Here is a 24,471-nt window from a genome sequence, read left to right as displayed (position 1 = left end):
TGATTAGTAGGACTTTTTATCATTTGCACCTTACTTTTGATTGAAAATTATAACAAATAAACTAAAAACTATTAAATAAAATAATAATTAAAAAAATTAAAAAACCGACTTCAAAAAACCACTAAAATGTAAGAAATAATTTAAGGTTTACACAAATTCTACTCGTATGAGACAGTACAAATATACCTAAGCAGGAACTGTTCTTTTTTGAAGTTGGTGCCATATTTCTTCAGATTACTTTGTCACCGCACCAACATCAAAAAAGAACAGTTCCTGCTTAGGTATATTTGTACTGTCTCATACGAGTAGAATTTGTGTAAACCTTAAATTATTTCTTACATTTTAGTGGTTTTTTGAAGTCGGTTTTTTAATTTTTTTAATTATTATTTTATAAGTTAGTAATATCCCGATGCTCTGTTAAATGTACTTCAGTGGAATCTTTTCATTGCCCGTGAGTGTAAATTAACAAACTGTAACTAATACATTACGGTACCTGCTTAACCCTTCAACTGGTAGCACATAAAATATTTCATTGGGCTTCGATTTCAACCAACCAGCCAACATCAACAACTGCATAAACTTCAAAATACGGCAACCATATTTCGACCACTGGCACAGCTACTAGTTAAATTAAAGCGGGTGAAATTGAAACCGTGCGAGTCGGGCCGCAGCCGTTTCGGCCCATTAAAACCGATATCGAAACGAAGCGGCGATGACGGACGCCGCGACGGTGAATATTTATGCGCCCATTTGCATCCAGAGTTTATTACCGAGATTTTTACCGGGTCCAAGCTCGGGTCCAAATTGGGACCAGCCGGAGTATTGACTAATTTTTACAAGAGGCTGAATATTTTATACGCCTCGCTTCGAGTTCGGCTGTCGAGTTATTGTTATAATGGGGAAGCTTTGAATTATTATCTTCGATTATTCATTGAGCTGGTTTTTTTATTCATTGAGTCTTCTGAATATACAGGGTGAGTCCTCTCAGGATGAGTGCGCCTAACACATCCTTAAAAAGGTCACACGTTATATGGGACATTTATTGTACATAATTGACCTTAGGAATCCCATAAAAGAGTATGCATCTTCTGTTTAGTATGTTATACAAGTGAGATTTCTTTTTGTGAATTTTCCAAGTAAAATAAAAGGTTATATTACCTCATGACTGTGATACGCACCTATGAGCTTTATACCCAGCTGGTCATAAATCGTATATCTATGTTATATCTATTTAGCACACTTCAATCTTTAAGATTATAACGAGGCAACTTTGGAATGATGAGTACGTCAAAGTTTATAAATATTTTATTACGCCGCCTTCTTTACAGGAAGTTTTGAAAATTCGCAAACTTTGGTCGCTAAATCTGTGTTAGTCGTCTTAACCTGCTTTTAAAAACTAATAATTATTCCTAAGCAAAAGTTTATGATCTAAAATTCAAAGGCAAGTGTTGTTCAAAAATTTATTACTTTTTTAAGTATTTTCGATGACATTATGAGTCGAAAAGTTAACGAAACTGAAATACTTTTGCTAACTATGGCCGTCATTTCGCTCACTAAATAATGCCTTTAAGGGCTATAATTTTGTCGAAATTTTATTGGGGTACAACTTTCTAAATAGTAAACTTAGTATTTGCCAAGTTATAACCAACTAGCTGTCCCCGCGAGCTACGCTTCGCCTAAAAAAGTTTTCCCGTGGGAATTCCGGGATAAAAAGTAGCCTATGTTCTTTCCCAGGGTCAATACCATATGTATACCAAATTTCATTCAAATCCGTTCAGTAGTTTTGTCGTGAAAGAGTAACAGACAGACAGACAGACAGACAGACAGACAGACAGACACAGTTACTTTCGCATTTATAATATTAGTAAGGATAAGGATAAGGATGTACCTACCCCTAAACCTATTGAGTTAATTTACTATCGGCCATGTATCGGTAATAAATTGTTTATATTACCTACGTTTTTTTAACTTTGGTTAGAATTTGTTCCTCGATGATAGGTTTAATGTTACTATTATATTATTAAAATCACGCTGTATCAATCACTATCAATAAATTTCATCCAGGCATGTTTAGAAAAAACATATTTTTGACTTTATTCCAAAGCCAAAAATATGTTTTTTCTAAACATATTTTTGATGATAAAACAGTACTTATTATACCTGGGCAAAATTTCCACTTCATGCCATTGAACCAAAAATATTTGAAACATTTGTATGATTATTAATGTGAAGTCTATTAACGCAAATACAAAATCAAAAGTTTCAGAGGAAACATTCGTGTTGCAACAATAGCTCTTGCTGATTTAAATATAAAAGCGATTTTGCCGCGACGTCGCGGCTTCCGAACTGGTCTCACTTCCTTATGTGAGTTTATTTCTATTGTTGCAGTTCAATTTATTGCTCTACTTGTACCTGTGGCCGACTGTATCGTGGCTCTGGGCAATAACTCCGACCAAATGATCACTTTTAGTTTTCGATGTATTCAATTATTGTCTAGTGGAGGTACCTTGTAGTTCAGTAAGTGTATAAAATAAATAGTTCAAATGGTAATACCGAAGAATTATTATTCAATAAAGTCTATCAAATATTTTCTTGTTCATTTATTTAGCTTTATGGAGTCCATACATTATACTTCCCTCACACACACACAAATACACACACATGCATAGCCAGTAAACATGGGCCTCCTTCAAGACAAGAAGGTTATTGCCATAATACCCACAATTGGCAAGTGGGTGGAATATATCACACATCACAAACATTTACAACCCAAGACCCAAGAGGTAATATTATTATAATTATGTTTCTAAATACAATCATGTATAACTTTTCGGGAATCGAATCGAGACCCTCGGCAGTTACTAATCGCAATGCAAAGTGTATTTATACTTACTGTATTGTCTAAACCTACGCATACTTGAGTAAGTACGGTACTAGATAGTCCAGTTAAATTTAGCGCTGACATTATTTTCATTAACTACGGTCTTTTCTTTATTTTTCCTAATTTCCCAATGAAATTGTGGAGTTCAAAATCTAAATTCACATCACACAGCTGCGATGGCCCACCCACGTTAATTTTATCTATGAACTGCGAACTATGTCTAGTTTAAAACGCAAATTAACGAATCACGGGAGCGAAAACTCGATAAACTCGATGCAGCCGCGAATCGAATTAAAACAGTTAATCGAATCGAAATCGGCAAATTTAACCGCCCCTATTTAAAATAAACCTTAGGAGACTAGGTACCGCTTCTAGAGTGAGACACAGTTTATTTAGGATAATGGAAAGTGAATATTTTCCGAAGGATAGAATATTAAACTATTCTATTAAACTCACACATCCAAGTACCAGTACATCTACAATAAGGTGTTCCAAAGTTATACCAAATATTGAAAGGGCCTTCTGAAATGAATTGCTTTTCAAGCTTCTTTAAAACAAAATCTTAACAATACAACTATTTTTCTCAGATACTAGGTACTAAGTACTTAAAGTTAAAGCAATAACGTTGAAACATGTCCAACGAACAAGACCTGTGATTTTAACAGGCACAGGAGCGGACTCAGAATTAATATATTAAACGAAAACACGGCGGCAACTTTCGGAAGCTCGTAATAATGTATAATGCAGTGAAGAAATTTCTAAGCCGCAAAATTAAGCGGCATCTTTAAGTCTCCGACTGGGACTTACTGGTGCCATTCAAAATACCGAAAACGAAGCAACTTGCTAGGTTAGTCAGAAACTCAGAATATTAATTATGAACGCGTTCGCGGTGAAAGTTTTGACCGCGTGTGAACGCAGCGGTCTATGGTCGGCGCGCACGTATAAAACGTACACTGTCAAAAGCATTAAACTTGTATGGGTGACAAAGATCACTAATCTCAATAAATCTCTGAAATTACTACTGCTTTTGGTTCGATTTTCATCCAGTTTTGGTAATCGGCAGGTATATACAACTGTGTATATTTTACCTATTTGTCATCTAGTCTTTCTTTTATTTGTGTCTATGCCTACTGTCTAGGAACTTACTTTCGCAAAATATTACAACCAGAAATTAAGACACCCAAAACTAATACCAAAAAATACCTACGCTCAAAGCTACACACAAAATATTTACAGAACTTAACAATAAGTTGCCAACAGTAGCCAATTTCCATATTCTTAATTACAACAGTCATCACAAGTAGAAGACCGCAGGTCCAACGAGCTTAGCACTGAAAGTTTCGAAGTACAATGGTCGTAAAGAGTTAATATTTCAAGCGCGAAGACAAAAGTCGGTACTGTACGACTGTACGTGCAAGTTTTAATTTGGTTAAAGTAATGTTGGAACCGGTCCCCAGTTGGGCGCCAATAGTGCTGCCAGCCAGTGTGGGACGACGAAACGAATTTCGATTAGGTTTTTGGTTTTTATTCTTCTTATTTATTTATTTATATTAGCTAATAAAGAAGGCTTCAAATGGGGTAAGTATATACCTATGTCATTTTACATCTAACTGGACAGTTGAATATTGAAGATTATAAAGAAACTTACCGAATTTTGACTTCTTTTGACTGCCATTCGCTGTGTTTGTCGAAACTGATGAGGATAGCCGCAATTTCCTGTAACAAAAAACATTTTATGATGATTTATTATATCATAAAACATTACTTAAATCAGTATTATCGGTAAAAGTGATCTCCTCCAGTTGTCTGGAAGAGTAAAATATTTGGTAAAGAGATAGGTATAATATAATGATTTTAGGATGATACGATAGTCGAGGAGGCTCCTTTTCTTTAAAGCACCTCAAATGCTATTTTCAAATCATTATGTATAAAAAAAAATCCTTTCCTTAAATTTCCTTTTATAATATTATAATTATTTTCTTCAGAAAGTCATTTTTCTCACACAAACAAGCCGCAGGCAACGGGACACTTTATTAAGCAGTAAACAAGTAAATCTTCCCGTCCCTAGAGTTCCTCCTGAAGTCTTTATTAAGTTGCGGACACATTTGCAAAATCAAGCCCAATAATTTATTTTACGCGACGCAGTAAAAAACGGTCCCAGTGTACCCATCCCTTTATATTCAGATCATACGTCAAAGTGTATTGTACCCTTGGAGCCTCAAGGGATGAATAACGATATAGTTTTGAAAATGATACTTTTTATTCATCAATCTATTATAATGTTACTTGGAAATACACTGTCAAAGCCATTGACAAAGGAATAAAGAGAGGACATGGCATATCCACGAAAAAAATGCGCCTACCTAAACTTTGGTTTCAATCTTTCAATTAAAATGGCGGCTTTTTTCTTGAAAAATGTAAACAAACAAATTGTTTGACAGCTGAAGTACCTTGTGTTTGGATGTCAATCAAAATGGCGACCGGTCGCAATGTTGTAATTTTAGGCAAAGACAAAACTACTGTTGTCCTTTTTTACGTAGGATAACACCAATAAGTTAAAAAGAGACGACGATATATTTTTAAGTACCGATTTTTATGCCAGGTCCACTCTTTATTCTTTTGTCATTGGTCAAAACATATTTTTGTTCCGTACTGTCATTTTCCAGGGTAAAAACTGTTCTATGGGTAAAAACATAATGAGATATGCACCAATTTAGTTAACTGTCACCGGAACAGATAAGTTTGTGGCACTGTAGGTACCTATGGTCATCTTCTACCAGTTGCCAGCATTATGGAATAGTTGATTGGAAGTCGGGTATACATTGAACTGGCTACAAGAACATCACTGATAAAATTGCAGCCCGTATGTAAGCGTAAAATAATGAGGAACTACGAAATAATAAATAAATAAAAAACACACAGCAACCTTCGACCTCTTTGCTAAATTTATAAACAGTTCCCAACCTCACGTAATGCTGAGATTTATGGCTTCAAATATAATCCGGATGTTAAATGGACGGAATACATAAGTAGCGAATGAAATCAACGGGTTAAACCGACTTGGGGGGGTAATCTGGGAACTAAAATTACAATAATATATTTTATTAGGAACAAAAACAAGAATTACAACACAAAAACTTCAAAATAACATATGCACTCACGACTGTAATTCCCGAAGGGGTAGTCAGAGGTGGCTCAGAAAACGAGCCACCCACTTTTCGCAGCAAATTAATTGTACTCACGTGATAGACATACATATCGCCGTTTTGGGATAAGTACAATGCACTTAGGATACACATCTAGAATCATACTTAAAAATAAACCCTCGGCTTGGTTAATATTTATCAAGCCAACACCCGAAACAGTTAATCGAGAGACTGCCACGTCTCTCACACTCGCATAATTTATCCCACCGTAAAAAATAACTTGCGCCCACATAATGCAGACTTATAAATATTTACAGGGCATCACTTTCATATAAAAGCATATTTTTTATGCAGCCATAAAATCGCCGTGCGTACGCGACTTTATAACTTCGTTACTGGTAACTGGGTTAAAATTTGTGTGTAGATACTGCGGGTTATGGCAAGCTTGTATAGCAGTATTATTTTAATGTAAACTATGATATGCCTTTCAGTCATGTTTCTTAGTCAATTACATGAAAAAATTAACATCTGATATAAGAGCAATGTGTATTTTTAATTATATTATTATATATGGTCTTAAGAACCTTACAGTCGAGTTATTATATGGGTGGAGATATATCCGTGAATTTTGGCTACTCAGCTCCGAATCTTATTATGTTTTTACGTAAGTATAATATTGACTATTATATGTATATTATTATGTCCCACATAATAAGTAATTCTTAGAACAAAGGCTTTTTGCGACACCTTCTGTGTGTATAGTGTATAATAGTGTTGCGTATAATGTACACAAGACCGAATAATTGTGTGGTGAGTCCTAAAACAACACCCTGTAGCGCAGGGGAGTTACAAATTAACGATAACATCATAGCAAAATGAAATTTTACTCGCAAAAGACTTGAAAAGTTAGGTCCCTACTGGGAGGAATCTTTCTGAAATGTCATTGAATTAAAAGTTTATTTAACTTTGCCCCAGATTACGTCTCAAAATTCATGTTGTTACATCGCATATAATTTGTAAAGTTGAATATTAAATCGGATCTTGAGGCGAATTTTTGCATTTCGTGTTTGTTTACATTAAACTGAGGTATTAATTTTTGGCATGCAAAATATTGCAAATCATGGTCATTATAATATTATATACTAAAAATAAAACTGTATAATAATAGATTATAACTATATATATGTATACGTTGTAATCCTTTCTACATAAACATACCTACTAAAAACTTACTGAATAGATACAAAACTATAGTTACTGACACTGATACATAGTCTAGCAGTTTAGTTTACACTGTCTACTTATATTGTACGTACAATATGGTAACTTTACTCTTCTCCATACAAAGAATTGTCTACATATTACCTGAAAACCTGCAACTTTAGAATAACCCGTCCGATTTTAATACACCTAGAAGTTACACCACTGTAGCATTGCGTCCTCATTTCATTTCAGCTCAAAAACTATTCAATTTGAACTGCTTTTTAGTACTTAAAATACTTTCGGAACAACTCTAAGGCCCTGTTTCACAATATCTGATTAGTGGCTACCTTTGAGATAAAAGACATGCTGTCACTCTCTGTTCTTATTTTTTAGACAGTGACAACATGTATTTTATCCCAAAGGTAGCCACTAACCAGACATTGTGTAACAGGCCCTAAGAAAGATATTTGCAAAAAGCACAGTTCAAAGAAACAGCTAAATAAGTTGGATGCAATGAATTGTGGCTGGTATTCCTTAAGATAAGGCAACATTAACGCCGCTAGGACAGTACAAAAAGGTTGACGAGACTCCCACAGTGATATAAGGGGGAAATAAGGTGGTCTAGTCGAGCCTAGCACGAAGGTCTCAACTGAAAAGGTTGCCACAGGTGAAATAAAGTAGTGTTGCTAGCTTTATTAGTGTAGGTTGGTCTTAATTAGGTGCACAGTTTGTTTTTATAAAATATTATCAAGTATGGAGTAGAGTGGAGAGCTTTGAAATACTTTTAAGACAAGACGTTTTGAATGTTGAATAATGTAATAATCAATCAATCTGAAAAAAATATGTTATGAAAATTCTAGCTATTCGAAAAATTTGTTTAAAGATCGTTACTAAGAAGAAGTTTATTAGTTGAGTCCTCAAAAAAAGATTATTACTGTAAATATATAAATTGTCTAAACAACTGATTTGATAAGACCTAGACCTTATAACTACGATCCTGTTCCAAATTGCCGTAGGTATTAACTAGTCTAAATTAAGTACAACTTAAGTACTGTTCAAGTTAGAGGGTAATGAGCAAGCAACTTAGGTAATAGGGGAGTTTATCTCCCCAACTAATTACCTAGAATACCTAGGCTACATGCAAGTTAAGCAATTGTTAAGTTAGATTTACTTAGTTTGTCTAAGTTGCATTGGGATATAGATCCGCAGAGCCGAGTGGTTATGCGTTTATATTGTACGTATACATTTAAAGTAGAAAGGTTTCCAAAGTGTTTTCAAGCATACCCAATGCAACACCCTGTATAAGTCAATGATCATACCTATTTGTAATAACGTGGTAGGTATTCATATGGAAATGGAAATGTAAGATGGAACTTTTGCACAGCTCGCGACTATATTATATTCATGTACGTTATTATACATACATACATACATACATCCATCCTGACGTCCCTCAGCAGGGACAAAGGGCTTTGAGAAGGTTTCTCCATCTGACTCGATCTTGGGCAGCGGCTGCGAGATCCTCCCACTCCATCCTCATAACCTTTGCCTCGTTACGTTATTATAAAAATATTAAATAATGCATGTCAATAAAGTGGTCTGTAAATAATAAAGCTTCAAAAAAAACCTTATTCTACATTGAAAATTTCCGCTAGTTATGTATAAAAGGTGTAAAGGTACATCTATGACCTAAATTCTAACAATACAATAAGTAGAAACAGCGGTTCGGCTAAGTTCCTGCACTAAAGCCTGAAAGTTGCAAACACCGATTACATCTGTGCTACTAATGATCATAGTTTCCTTGTTACGACACGACGCTTTTAAATATAGTGCTGTTTTGAGCGTCTTTCCTTACAGTTTTATGACTTATTTTCGAATTGTGTCTATTCTCTATTCAGATTCAGCGCAACTTAAGCAGGTAATCGCTTTTGAATGTGCGAGGAATAAAGTTGGTGATTCGTTCTGAAATGGCAGGATTAATTATTGGCATTGGCATCATCATTTATAAGTTTAAGATCTACAGTCCAACTATAAAGTCCTGACATTAAAGAGTGCGATTCTGATACTTTTTCACCATTATCAGTTATTTACTTGTATATTTTTTTTTATTATTATAGTTATTTACTTGCATACATTTTTAAAAATAAAATACCATTTTGTTATGGCTTTTTAACGAATTAGTCCTTTTATAAATATAAAACATCGATTAAATACGGTGTGTTACAAATAGTTAGCATCCACTTCCGTTTTCAGGACTTAATAGTTTTACTGTAGTTGTATAGATTTGCTGTTCTGAAAAAGAAATATCTGCCCCGGCCGGGAATCAAACCCGGACCTTAAGCTCAGTAGTCAGGGTGACCAATGGTCACCAACCACTACGCCATTCATTTGTCAAATGAAATGCTTATATGTAGGTATATCAGGTTTGAATGCTACCTCACTCCACACAGCTAATACCCGAACTCGCTAACATGGATATATAGCTGGGCAATAAATTAAATGGCTGGACCGGCCGCTCGGAAATTACTACGGGATATGAGTCGGTGATTACTATCGATTGCGATTGACCCATTTACAAGCTGACTCGTCCATTACAATTCAACCAACAGCCTAATGGCTGCTGATAATAAGGTTTAAATTATTATGTATTATTTTCATCTTGGTTACTTGGTCAGCCGATTAATTAGGTAAGGGTGCTTACATAGAGAATCGGGTTCCCTGTATCTACCTGTACCGGTAACCTGATTATGTGAAAGCGCTCACTGACACATTTAAAAATCCGGGAAATGCTCCGTTGAGCGCTTTTAGATAATCAGGTTTCCGATAGAGGTAGATACATGGAACCCGATTCTCTATGTAACCACCCTAAGGCTGTATACAGAAAGTAATCTGGAAACTTATAAGGGCTTAATTTGTCGAACTAACGCTGATAAGCGCGGGACAAAGATGCATAGTAAAGTAAACCCCATTCCTTCATTGGAAGGAGACCCTTGTCCCAGCAGTGGAGTCGTCATGGGTCGTGATGATGGCCTAGGAATGGAAAGAAAAAAGAGCCGATTCTTGCCATTTCTTGAGAGTTTTCGCAAAACCCTGTATGACGGTGGATTTGTAGGACAATAAATATCCACGTCTTAAAAAATAGCAGAACTAACCAAAATACCAATTGATAACGACTGTATAGCATTAATACTAACCTTAGTGGTTAAAATATGCTAGTAAAATGTATTAGAAAACTAAGATTTATTATGATTAATAAATTAAAAAAAAACTATTTTGTTATTAATTCATTTGAGAGCTTTTAGCAAACGAATCGAAATTTGACTCGCAACAAAGTTTCAAATTATCCAGCCATGTCATAGCTTAGTTCATGCAAACCAACAACCGTATTGTTACTTATTTACACAATACCGAGGAACTACCGCTGAAGCTGAAAACTTTAATTTCCGGAACCGCCGCTCCGGTTCAACCATATTTTTCTTTGCTTTGAAATTTTCAGTCATTGCAAAGTTGTTATTTTTCAATAGAAAACTTAATACGAGTAAGACGTGCTTACCTGCCCGTTTGTTTAATCCAATGTGATTTTGGATTTAGTGCCGATTTCTCCATAGTGGGTTAGAGCATAACCAGGGATTATTGGTTGACTTTTGACACATCTGTCAAGAATTTAATATGGAGATGACGTATAATTGATAAACCAATCCCTGGTTATGATCTAACCCAGTATGGGGAAATTGGCACTTAGGATTGTATTTTTTACTTTTATCTGAATTCAGCGTTTTATACTGAGATATATAATGATATATCACATATACATGTACGGCTATTTATATATTAAGTACTATTATTCGTTTCTGACGTAGAGAGGTCCATTACCTATTCATAGCAAGACGCAAAATTGTGATAATTATAAATCTACATAGTTTTTTTTTTATATCTAAATAGGTCCATAACGGGCGGAGTAATCGCTGAACAATTAAACATATAAAATACATACAGACGAATTTGGAACCTCCTTTCCTCGAACCTTTTTTCGAAGGCGGTTAAAAATAAAACTAAATCACTATAATTATTACTAATGTAAACTTTTCACAAAAGGCCTGTTATTTCTTATGATTTTATAAAACGGCGAAGTTCGTCCGAAGGCGCTGAACAGAGATCTAATAAACTAAATAAATGTGTTTACCCGTCTGTCGCTTACCCCATTGACTTTTGGCACGACAGAACCATAGACTTACGCCGAACACAGTGCACAGCGGTAGCAGAAACGTTACTGTCTAATACGAAAACCAAACAAAAAAACTGTCCGCGTTTTGTTTACTATCAAACTGTTTTAAGTTCAACCTAATGACAACCATTGTATCAAAGTTTTTGAATAAATTGTGACGTGGGAATCTAAGCTCAGGTGGAGTACATTGTGTTGTGCGATCACCGACTCTGTATCTCATGGTCTCTGTGCTAGACTTGTGGGTGTCGCACTCACGCAGATAATAAAACACAATCATTGTTGCCAATGTGTGTTCACGACGACACTCCACGAGCTATTACATTAAATAATGTTGTTATTACAAGTACATAATAATAAATAATTACTATACATAAAATATTGCTACTTTTTTATACGCCTTAAGGCGTCAGACTTGCAAACCGTAGAATTTACAGAACACAAATATATGTCGTGTCTGTAAAATTGCTTATACATAGGTACGATTTCATGTCATTGTCCCTGGAGCACCCCTCGCCCCTCAACTTCACCTCACTACATTTGACAGATTCTCATTTTCATTCGGGGAAGACAGAAGCCTTAAAGTCAATCTGACCGTCAGCTATGGCAATTTTTATCAAGCGTCAGCGCTGAGAGCTATCACCGTGACTCAGGTTCTCAGGAACGACCGCTGTACATACATTTTGATCAGCGTGACTGTATAACTACTTTTATAATTATGATAGGAAAAAATTGATTACAATGGTCTGTCCAATTAATTAAATATTTCAGACAAAACATTTTATATTTTTAATGATTTTTTGTATTTGTTTTCCAGCAAATAATTTTTCAGTATTTCGGATGCTGTAACAGCAACGTCAAAATATGCACATGTAATGTACATTTCATTACAAATAATATTTTTATAGTTTTTACTTTTGGAAACCGACTTCATGTTAACAAACATTTACAGGTATTTTGTAACCAGCTAGCCGAAGTCAGCAACTAAAACTGTACGTAAGTAGTTGAATCCTAAATAATATTTCAAAAAAGTAACGACAAGTCAACTCAACTTGTCTCTCTTCCATTGACAAAACACTGACATATCCCTGCAAAAAACCCATGAAAATTCTGACCTAGAAATGGAAAAAAAACATATTCAATTTATCGCATCGCGTGTGGACAAATGGAAGAAAAAAATGAAAATAAAAAGCGAACGATACTCCGCCGACATTGTACCAATTTGATAGCACCTAGTCGGGAATTTAAACATAATGCTGAAGAATACAGTTCTGTTGAATGATGAGGTGATTGGGTACACTAAACTTATGTAGAGCATAATATAACCACGCTTGGAAAAAAGTATCGCTTTCTATATCGCACCTTATTCCAATACCGTCACTAAACAAAAAAAAAAACAATCTTTTTTTTTAGTGACGGGTTGAAATGGCCTCGGAATGTGAATATATTGCAGTAACTAAACAAAAAATAGTGACGGTATTGGAATAAGAGTGCGATATTCTCAGCTTACCTTATATTTCCAACTTAGAAAAAAAAAACAAATTATGGGCGCTTGAATCCAAATCGCATTTTTTCTTACTTGGCAATATTCTAAACAAAAATTTCAAACTTCGATAAATCTTCAATTTCGCATACACATACAACCATTATCTAACGCCATAAATTATATTAGGAACCAAACCAATCAATATTATCTTCTCTCAGTTACCAGGATCTCATAAATCCATGGAGTAACACGCCTTATCGTGATCCATTACAGCTATTGCTAGTCATAATGACCGGTGAATTGGTTTCCACGTGGGTATTTTATACGTCGCTGGACGCGGGCTAGCCGGTGATCGTGGATTGCAGAGACTATGATAAAAGATACTTAGAAGTTTTCGCGCCGTATCGCCTTCTAAACAATATGCCATTAAAATAACATTAATCATGCTTTTCTAAGGCGTTCTGAAATGGGGAGGCCCAAGTAGACAGTTTGGGGCCTAATGCCTTGCCCAAGGTGAATCTGCTTTGCGTTCGGAATTTCATGTGAATAAATAAAAGATTTTGGACGCGTCAGATGACTTTACGGAAATTGTTGTGATAGTTAGGTGATTGATATGGAATGGAATGAAATTATGTATAGTAGGCGACTGGTTATTTATGGATAAAAACCAGGAGCTTCGGCGTAACAATTAGGGACACTAACCAGTACACTATTCGGTCGTGCTCAAATACCAAAAATAAATGAAAAATAAAACATAAAAACTGTTAGGTATTTTAAAAAGAACGATTTCTTTTCTAAAATCGTTCTTTAGACTAACTAGAGGTAAATGAATTCTGTTCGAATTTCCTTTACACAACCGACATAAAATTTTCCGATCCATAAAAATGTGCCGACAGGAATCGAACCCAGCCCTTGCTCAGCAGAACGTAATGAGCCGTCTGCCAGCAGCAGATGCAGGTGCACTATTTAAACGAATCTCTTTGTATGATAAAGCAATTCTGGTGGCCGATTCTAAAGCATTGAACGTTTTTAAAATGGCCAGCGTTTTTATTCTTCACGCATGAGTTTTTTTAGAAGTTATTATTATTAACGCTTTGATTTTTATTCTATATCCCTCTGTTTAATTAAAAGTGCTTAGAGCATATTGCTAAAGGTTGACTGGAAGAAATACGCGTTTAGACGATTTAGACGCTTTTGTATATATATATATACTTTTATTGTTATTTCTTGTACTTTTAACTTTTACTTTAAACTGGGTAATTTGTGTATACCTACATACAATAAAGTGTTTAAATAAATAAATTGTTTAATATGCAAAGATAAAGAGTTTTATTCAATAAAATAAATGTAAACATACGTAACATACCTACCACAGAACTACTACATACACAGAAGGACTGAACATAGATTTCATGTTTGAAATTAAATGCATCGCTTTGACAGGAGATACCTAACACAGGCTTTGAATCCTGCTGGTAACAGAAATACGGGGAATTTGTGATGAATCCTGTTGATAAAGTTACCGATTTGAACCCTCGAATGAACTAGGAGCCAGTGATAACAAATTACCTAGTTGAGTGTGCCTCCGTACCTTACTGAAGTGATGGGAAAATATATTGGGTAAACCAAAATATTCCTCCCTTAAAGGGATTATGGCTATTGTACTTTTTTGCGAGGCATTCTGAAGCACTAACAGATACATTATAGATAGATATATAAAGCGTTTATTTGATCCACTTTCTTACATACACAACAAATCACAATAACAGATACATATTATTTACATTACATATTGATACATTATTAAATTTGAAGAATATTACAATTACTTACCTACTTATTCAAATAAAAGTCTTGTGATGCTGAAATTCTAAAAGCCCAGATTGCTTGAAACTAACTTAGCTTTAGTTTTCTAGTTGGCACGAGTGAAACGCTAGAAAATAAGATATTCCATTCCACTGTCTTCGATTCCCAACCTTTCCGAAATCCGATCTCTCCGTTCATCAGTCAATCGTGACCACGGCAGCGGAATTACTCGCCGACACATCCAATTAGCCTTAACACATATCGATAGCAGCTCGTCCATCGACTAGTGTCCCATCCCTAGCGAGCCAATCCAGTTAATGTAGACATCGTTGACTCTTACTCCATACTGGAGGGTCACTCTATACTGACGAAAAACGAACGAACGAGAGCTGTCGTGCAATCGGCACGTTTAATACAACGAGATGGAGTTGGGGCTCGCGCAGCAGAGCTCCGAAATTTAGTTTTTTGTCATATAGAGTGGCCCCCTGATGTCCCGGTTTATAGCGTCCAGCGTGTCGTTGGATTAACGACCCTCTTTTGTGAGTGTCAAGTGTGAGAATTACTCTCCCGCCGCGCCGAACAACAGACGTCTGTCAAGCTTAAATTTCGAATGTTTTTAGTTTGATTTTAAAAGTTGTTAATTTAGTTTTAGTGATGTTTGTAGTAATAAACTGGTTAAAAGCAATGAAACTTAATGGAAGGTGCATTATTCTGGTTGTGTTGAGTTTATGTGGAGCGTGTCAGAGCGAAGGCTGCACAGGTGCTCTGTAATTACGTAGATGGACGTTTGTAGTATTTCCTATAAATTACACGGATAATTATTGTAAGTAGTTTAGTGTGTTTTGCTCTAGATTCATTTACAAATTCATTTATAAAATATATATTTATAACTTGAAATAATGTAGTAATATATCCTCACACGTAATATTTACCTAAATAAGTAGTATTCAATAACATATTTTTGAAAATTTGGTTCGCCAGTCCATAATAAATTTGTCCTGTAACGGTAAGCGGCTAGTAACGCCTTAAGTTACTATTATAATATCGATAATAGTTACCTAAACAAAATTATTAGTAAAGAAAATTGTTTTCCCATAAAACTTCCGTTATCGCCGCAAATAGTTTCTAACAGTTTATGCTAACAAAAACAAAAGTCCGATGTAACAGATGTATGCACGTTAAGGCAGGGCTTTTTCTCCAGCAGCATAACAACTGAACATAAATCAAAACAGCTGGCAGCTGGAAAAACTCGGCTGCTTGGAAGTCTTTGCGCTGTATTTTAGTAGCCCGAGAGTATGAGAACTATGAATGTAGCATACTTATGATATACTAACTGTTAGTAGGTAGTACCCGTGAGCTTTGCTTCGCCGTAAAAAGTTTTCCCGAGGGAATTCCGGGATAAAAAGTAGCCTATGTTCTTTCGCAGGGTCTAGACCGTATGTATACCAATTTTCATTCAAATCCGTTCAGTAGTTTTGGCGTGAAAGAGTAACAGACAGATAGACACAGTTACTTTCGCATTTATAATATTAGTTAGGATTGTATACTCACCCACTACAATATTGCTAAAAGTATTAAGTACGACAATATTTCTTACTTTTATTGAGACGACCGCAAAATGAAGTGTGGAAGCTACAGTCCAACCCCTCATATCTTACACCAGACTAGTCATATCAGAAAGAGACTGCAAATCGAACCTTCACTCTAACATAGACAACACATAAGCTCCGGGTTCTTTGCAGATCTATAAGAGCCACAGACGACAAAACTTATAAAACCCGGATTTTGGATCACAAACTACCTACCTACGACAATAATAGAAATGTTCATTTCTATTGATCTAATACAGGGTGGTGTGGTGAACAGCGACTTGGCGATACGTACCCCGGCGAGCGGCCGCACATTCATCATGCCTAGACCGAGGCTCGCAAAAACTGTATAGTAGCGGTCATAGGGCATGGTGGGAGGCGGCAGCGGGTGTGGTTGAATTGGCCGTTATTGGGTAACTATTATGATAATGTGGATCGTGGATTTGTAGCTGTGCTCACCAGTCATATCGTCCCGAAATAGTGAGGATTGCATTCAACGAAGATCATAGTAGTATTGTGTTGTCTTTTTGCAACCAATACTTGTGAAAAAACCAACATGGTTAGATGAGCCGTTAAAAATATAAGACTTAGTGCCAATTTCACCATTCTCGGTTATCTAACCGACAGGGATTGATTTATAAATTAAACGCCATCTCCATATAAAATTCATGACAGATGTGTCAAAAGTTAACCATTACTCCCTGGTTATGCCCTAACAGAGAATGGTGAAATTGGCACCTAGCCATCAAAACATAGACATATACTAAACGCTGCTAGTTGGCTGTCAAATGCCTTATAAAATGTGTAAAATTATGATTTAAACATCCATTAAACAAGGTTTTATATTTTGGATAGCAGCACATTAATGTCTAACCCGCTACCACGCATCACCAAATCCACTTCAAGCGACAGTGAAAGTTTTTCCGCGCTTCCTCAAAGAGCACCAAAAACATCATAGTGAAGGCTTTAACTGCAGTTTCGGGCTTCATACCTTCAGATTATGTCGTTTGTTAGAGGCAGTTAGTTAGAATAACCCTGGAATAACCTAGTTCACCAGTTGCAGTAGACATGAAGGTTTAAATGGGCTCGGTAGAGTTAGAAGCTTTTGTAGGTCAGCTTTTTTATTGTGAAGTTTGAAGACCTATAGGTTAGTGATCACGAGTGCAGCAGAGAACCATACACCTAATCGACATTATTGCAATAAATACAGACTATTAGTGAAAGTTTGTGAGTATGTTTGTTACTTTTTAGAGGGAAAACGGCTGGACCAATTGTTATGAAATTTGAAACCCTGGATAAAACATACATACCTACTACTTTAATTCCATATTTCTCAACTTTTAAAGGAAAAGCGGAGTTCGCGGGCAACAGCTAATACGTTGATAAAGTAGTTCATTTCTCAAGACTCAACTTGGCTCGTACTCCAGTTTGGGGTTACTCGCGACTCAAAACTTCATCCTGTAAATGAGGATTGAGTTCATGACTTGTTTAAACATCGTTCAGATAGCTAAGTATATGTCTAACTAAGTTTCACTATTCACACCACTTTCAAGATGAAGGAGGTTAACTATCTCAATAGGGTAAGGCAAGGTATGTTGGTGTTATTAAATAAAAACAGTTTTTTCGTGAACTTACAGTTCACTTACGATTTTTCCTAGTTAAATTATGGTTTATGTTACTATTTCATGTTTATTATTATTACGTTAAAATAAATTTAAGAGCTCTATTAAATTTTTTTAATTAAGAAAAAAATATATCTTATTTATTTTTGGGAGTTTTCATTTTCCATACTTCAGATAAGCGACAGAAATACTTGTGTAGCGGGAGGAAAAAGTGTATAATGAATAGTGGCTCTCTACATACAGGTATATGTATAGATACAGATTTTTCCTAGTTTAGAAATATAAGATAAACAATCACTTCTCGAATTCCCATTTAGCAACCCCACCCAAGCAGCCTTTAACTATAGTTTATTAGCTCTAAAACGATTGAAAAGCTAGCTGAAAAATCTACAGGCCCTTCAAACTATGCTCCGTACTCTTCAGTTTAGAGTGGAGTCTTTGCACAAAGACCGCGTATCTAGTGATGGCCCCTCGATCACGCTCCGCCGAAAGTGTTCACGCTCATTATCACTTGTAGCTACTCATTGCTAGTGATGGGAAACACTCGATAAAATTCCGAAATAAGCGATCCTGGTTCAGACCTTGATGTTTGTAAATAATTATGCACGCTGGAATAGATAAGGGTCCTAGGTTATCACTTTTACCAAACGCTAAACGTATTTAAAATTGTATTTAAATCAAATTTCAAATACATTTTGTACAAACTGACAGACGTTTGAACCAGTCCACTAAATACGTTTAGCGTTTGGTGAAATTCCACAAGCGTCTGCCAGTAGCGGTTGGATGAGTAAACCTAACAGAATTTGGTTTTGGCGCTCCTGGGAGAGGCCTACAATCTACATCCAGCAGTTATTCTCTGTTTACATAAGAATTAACAATTGTTCAAATATAAGTTACTAGCTGTTCCCGCGAGCTTCGCTTCGCCTTAAAAAGTTTTCCCGTGGGAATTCCGGGATAAAAAGTAGCCTATGTTCTTTCCCAGGGTCTTGACCATATGTATACCAAATTTCATTCAAATCCGTTCAGTAGTTTTGGCGTGAAAGAGTAACAGACAGACAGACAGACAGACAGACAGAAAGACAGACAGACACAGTTACTTTCGCATTTATAATATTAGTTAGGATTAGGATTAGGATGTGAAGGAAACAATAAACTAAATCTGTCCTTACTTAAAAACTTAAAAACACGCCTGTTCAAAAACCGCCGTAGGAAACGTAAAAAATATCACTACCTTCGTAAAATTTCCAAGCAACGCGTAACCTAGCATTATTTCATTGGGCCCGCTCGTAAATAACATCTGTTTTCGATGAATAAACGCTTTCCAGGGTAATAATTAGCGGGTTAGGTAGCCTAGGTCACAGCCTACCCATTTTTATTTCCAGAGCATGAGTACCTACACACAAGGTGCACGAAACTTATGGATCTTTAAACAGAAATTTAAATAACAGTCTTTACCACACCGCCATTAATATAACAAGACCTGGGTTTATAGTCGAATGTTTGATGTTAAGGGGCAACCACTCTTTTAGGCACATTATGCCAACTTTTTTGTGTTTTTTTTTCTGACATAGAGCTTAGTCTTTTTAAACATGCTATTCTTGCAAATATACTTTTGTTCTACGAGTTTTGGAAATTCACAAAAACAAAAATTCGTTTTCCATAGAAACTTTTTTGGTCACGTGACTTTTTACTATGGAGAACGTATATTTTTTTCGCGAATTTCCAAAACTCGTAGAGCAAAAGTTGTGCAGAATGACCCCATGGGTCACCCCCTTTCGGCTTAGTATACCCTTTTTGCAACACCCTGTATAATTATAATAAACTGACAAAAATATGAAATATTATTATTTTCTAGCTACACCACCGAAGGTCTCTATTTCGATCCTGGCCGGGGCAGCAGATAGTAGTATTTAATGGTATTTAGTATTATTAATAAATAACACTGTTACAGAAATGTTATCTTATCGCACTCGGTAATTCTAAATTCGATTACAGTCTTGGAATGCCCAAAGTGTTATTTAATTGTTAAGTTTCTGTTCATAATATTGTTAGTCCACAGTATTCATTTCAGAGTGTTGCACCTTAACGGCGTTTTCGTTTGTTTGGCGGAGTGTAGCTCATTATTAATATCTCAGTATTTGCATATAATAAGGGGGTGGTCCAAAAAGTGCCGACTTTAACGGCAGCGTTGCCATTCGGCCTTCTGAACGCCTGTAACTTTCAGCCGGCCATTACTGGATTAGAATATATTCGTCTTCTGTACAAAATGTTGAAATACGAAGCCTTTTTTTCATTTCGCTGTCTACATTCATGCCAAGCTTTTTTACATTTAGTTAGGTGCTATTCAGATATTTTATTTTTAACTTCCGTTCTGTACGATGCCCAAATGTGGACGCATGAAATGCAATGAAATATTTTTTATTTGATGTAGAATTTTGCAATTACTTGTCAATAGTCATACTCTACCACCATTTCACAAAGGCCAAAGAAATGGCGAAAGAAGACGCTTACCTTTAACCGTTGCCTTTGAAATGAAGTTGCCCGAATAGCATAAGCCTGTACCTGAATTATATCACTGTCGACTAAATTACCCGACAAAGGTCTACTGAAACATGAACACGGTTTAGTTTATAATTACTTGCGCAGGTGTTCGACGCCGTTTTAATTAATGTAGACATAGAAAGGTGGTTCTTGTTCTATTTAGGAAGGTATTTATATTATGAATTAATTGGTAACTAAGACCGAAGAGGGCCGTTAATGAGTGTGTGTGATAAATGGAATATCTCAATCGGAGATATACCAATTTTAATGCGTTTTTAAAATCAATTTATACATATAATAAATATTAATATGTGTGATTACACCATGTTCTCACATGCCGACCAGATGATTTATTTTTCGTTCGGGAAGACACTCAGTTATCAGAGGGTATTGAGAGTCAAACATCATTCAAATATCATATTCATAAAAAAAACGACGTGAACAGGTGGCTTATATAAATGACAGAATTTCAATGGTCTTGATTTTTATTAAATGGTGATAGAAATTTCGGATTTAACTCTCTTATAATATCTTATCTTCCTTTATCTTTACATTGCCTTTCAATAAATCCGACCTGCAAGGTATTTAATTAACTACTTACAACGCAATTGGAATCCGAACAAAGAAAGTAGGTTTCGCAGGCATATTATTTATCCCTTTGTCCCGGGCCCGAAGATAATTCAATATAAAAGGTTTTAGGTGGGCCGGAAGGACGCCGTTATTTTGGTAGCAGGTGCCAACATGGGGACAGGCGCGTTAAGGACAAAAGGATTCAACCACTATTTTTTACAGTTGTATTTTGTTATATGACATGAGACTCCAACAATTTTTCTATTGTGCTCTATATAATATATGTATTGACCCATGGCTCTGCCTTAGTACTTAGAAAATTACATTCAAGACCATTCAGTTATATGGCACGTTTTGTTTTACTTGACTACCTATGGGTAAAAGTAACGTTGTACCCACTACCATAAACAATAAACGGTAGCGTAACCGTAGCCGTACGGTATAATATATTTATAAACGACAATTTTCTAATCAATTGTGTCGTCCGATTACAATACAAAACAATACACTTTATTTGCACCAGGAACTATATAAATACTATACTATAGCAATTTCTACCAGACAACCTTCGGATCGAAGGGAGTGAGATTACGACCTCCGCAACAAGAAGGCACCCACGACTATTATACCAATGTTTACTTCGTGAAAAAGCCGGTTTCCCCCAACAGTGACCTCAGGAACAAAATAAAAAGCCAGGTCAGAGGTCACGCACCTTTGTTTTACTCTGCCCCGTCCCGGCCCTCCCGGGAATAAACAACGAGATATTAAAACAGCCTACCGACAACACTTTTTTATACTATGGAACCTATTATTGGCTATTTATTTTATAGAATCAACGGCGTTACAGGTTGGTATTACTTAAGGTTATGCAAAGGTAACCTTAAGTAATACCAACCTGTAACGCCGTTGATTCTATAAAATAAATAAGAACACTACATTTTCATCATATTACACCTATACATTTTTAGAAGTAATCTCAATGAGTAATTTTTCATAAGAGTAGACTGAAAGTTATCTATTTTATGTTTATGGAAAACTTACGGCTGCTAGTAAAATCGAGCCAGATGGAGACATCTTCTCAAAATCCGTTTGTATGTTCAAAATTAGAACTGATCATCATCGATTTTAACTGTTTAAAAAAAGCTTGTTGCTATATAGTGATAAGACCTAATAATTTTGTTCACAACGCTGTGAACTGAAAATGACTTGGTAACATACATACAGTGCCTTGTTTCAACGGCTACCTGCTATTAGCCTTGTTTATCTTAATCAGAACACACCCTTAGAAAAGCTGGAAACAGGTCAAGATCACCTTTTTAGAAAGCCGCTTCGGTTGATACCTAGTGCATAAGTTAGAAATTAAATAGAGGTCCAATAGACAGATTCTCATGTCACGAACACAGTAGTTGTTCGATGATCATGAAACCGTAAAACTGGATTTCAATGTTTAATTACATTTACGTACTTCCACAGTGGAACCCCAAAGCTGCCAGAAAGCTAAATGTTGCAACAATCAATGTTTGTTTGCAGTTTAACGGAAGAAGCGCCGTAACTTTTATTGCAAAACGCAAACGCCCTTCCTACAAGCCTTTTATAATAAAGCGTTATGCCCGAGGCACACTGCGAGCGCACTGTTCAGTACGTTTAGTACGGGATTTGTAATTTACGTAAACGTAAAACCTTTTTACTTCTACCTGTAGATTGGCTGGTAGACAATGCTTTTAGCATGAAGTCTACCTTTTGTGCACTTATATTATTATATCACATTTGTGCAATAAAGTATTAAATAAATAAATGAAACGTAAAAAGTTTAGGTTTTCTTCTGTCATCTTCATACAATATCTGTCAAAAGTTAGTAGTAGTAAAGCTAAAGGCCGCCACTGCGTATGCGAAAAAACGTAAACTTTTATAGTTTTAGACAAATCATCAAACCTGTACCAGACGTACTGACATAGCTCTACGTTGATAGTTATATTATAACAAAAAACCTAACGCAAGACGCGCATAAAACGTGGAAAAACTTTTACATTACACTACACAACACATATACTCATTTTTAGGGTTCCGTAGCCAAAATGGCAAAAACGGAACCCTTATAGTTTCGTCATGTCCGTCTGTCCGTCTGTCCGTCTGTCCGTCTGTCCGTCTGTCACAGCCGATTTACTCGGAAACTATAAGTACTACAGTGATGAAATTTGATGGGAATATGTGTTGTATGAACCGCTACAAAAATATGACACTAAATAGTAAAAAAAAGAATTGGGGGTGGGGCCCCCCATACATGTAACTGAGGGATGAAATTTTTTTTTTCGATGTACATACCCGTGTGGGGTATCAATGGAAAGGTCTTTTAAAATGATATAAAGTTTTCTAAAAAACATTTTTCTTAAAGTGAACGGTTTTTGAGATATCAGCTCTCAAAGTCGTAAAAAGTATGTCCCCCCCCCTCTATTTTTATAACTACGGGGTATAAAATTCTAAAAAAAATAGAGGTGATGCATGCTAATTAACTCTTTCAACGATTTTTGGTTTGATCAAAGTATCTCTTATAGTTTTTGAGATAGGTTGATTTAACTGTAATTTTGCTGCTACGGAACCCTTTGTGCGCGAGCCCGACTCGCACTTGGCCGGTTTTTTTTATCACGTCTTGTCACCAAGATTTCTCCCGGTGTGTCGCGGCCGTGTCGCCTGCGCGGGCCACATTACCCGCGAACCCAGGAGGTCTAGTCCGTCCGGTTATCTGATGACCTACAACCGAATCCGACTTAATTGCCGAGCTTTATTTGAAAGACGCGACAGCTTTACTGGGCTTTGCCGTCACGCCCCCCGCCGAGGAATGCGGAAAGCTAATTAGCTTTTGAGTTTGAAGGTTTTTTTTATGTGACTGTAAAAGAGGGTTGTTCTAAGTTTGAAAGTCTGATGTGTGTCTGTTGGTTTCGTAGCTCATAGTTGAGTGTAAGTCTGAATTATTAAAACAATATGTAGAAAAGATTAAGATATACCTTATAATAAAAAATGAAGTAATAATTTTTTTTGTTATAATATAACTTAACTTATTTATATATTACATATTATATTATATTACTTAATTATATTATAATTTAGTATGTGGCAATGAAAAAGCGCTGCAAAACTTAGTTTGTCGTAAACTAGAGTGACCCAGCCTGGGTCCCACGGTATCAAAACAAACTAACATTATTACCTAATTCTCCTAACTAACCTAGTTGGCAAACACCCATTTCCAATGCTTGTTTATTTCCTTTGAGTCAAAAATTACAATTAACGCTTATAACCTTCTGAATGTGGACATTATGTAGGCAATGATATAAGCATCCTTTATTTACTCTTACAACATGTAAAGTCCTTACTTACATAAATAAGTGAAGTCCCAGTTATTCCCTAAGT

General features: G+C 35.8%; 1 protein-coding gene across 11 annotated transcripts in view; it reads right to left on the bottom strand.

The window, feature by feature from the left end:
- LOC105393460 (calmodulin-binding transcription activator 2) overlaps window positions 1-24,471 on the bottom strand; it is a 143,455-nt gene that overhangs the window by 47,225 nt on the left and 71,759 nt on the right. For all 11 annotated transcript variants that reach the window (XM_048622488.1, XM_048622490.1, XM_038115168.2 and 8 more), the window contains one exon: window positions 4,530-4,597. The gene's annotated coding sequence lies outside the window, so the exon portion shown is untranslated. The remainder of the gene's footprint in view (window positions 1-4,529; window positions 4,598-24,471) is intronic.

Source organism: Plutella xylostella, chromosome 8 (genome assembly GCF_932276165.1).
Source record: "Plutella xylostella chromosome 8, ilPluXylo3.1, whole genome shotgun sequence".
Classification (NCBI taxonomy): Eukaryota; Metazoa; Arthropoda; class Insecta; order Lepidoptera; family Plutellidae; genus Plutella; species Plutella xylostella.
This window is presented reverse-complemented; position numbering and strand designations above follow the sequence as displayed.